This window comes from Camelina sativa, unplaced genomic scaffold, assembly GCF_000633955.1.
Source record: "Camelina sativa cultivar DH55 unplaced genomic scaffold, Cs unpScaffold09349, whole genome shotgun sequence".
Taxonomy (NCBI): Eukaryota; Viridiplantae; Streptophyta; class Magnoliopsida; order Brassicales; family Brassicaceae; genus Camelina; species Camelina sativa.
In genome coordinates, this window is record NW_010930408.1 from 1 (window position 1) to 410 (window position 410).

Sequence of the window (410 nt, forward strand, 5' to 3'; positions counted from 1 at the left end):
CCAAAACTTCACTACCCTCTCTTCATCGAGTACGCTTTCACTTCTCCTCCCTCCCTTTTAATCTTTCCATGATTCGTCGTTCACCTCACACAACACACACACACAATATCTTTAGATTCGCAGAACTCGTTGACGATGATCCCTCTCTATCGCGACTCGTTTTCTCCAATCCTGAACAGTATCTTCGTCAATTCGACGAATCAGCCATTTTAGCTCACGTATGTATGTGCTCCACTCAACTCAATCCTGATTTTGCTTTCGATTTTTTTTTTTAACTCTTACGAATTTTTTAGAAAATTGCGTTGGAGCATATAAAGAAATTTGAGAACAAGATTGGGATTGAGAAGAGATTTATACATGTTCGTATTGACACTAGTGGATCTCCTCTAGAACGAAGCTCTGGTATATAT

General features: G+C 39.3%; 1 long non-coding RNA gene across 1 annotated transcript; it reads left to right on the plus strand.

The window, feature by feature from the left end:
* The first annotated feature begins 1 nt into the window (after window position 1).
* LOC104775153 lies at window positions 2-397 on the plus strand. The gene is made up of 3 exons (XR_765725.2): window positions 2-29; window positions 116-218; window positions 294-397. It is a non-coding gene; the product is annotated as an uncharacterized LOC104775153 (long non-coding RNA).
* The last annotated feature ends 13 nt before the right edge of the window (window positions 398-410 follow it).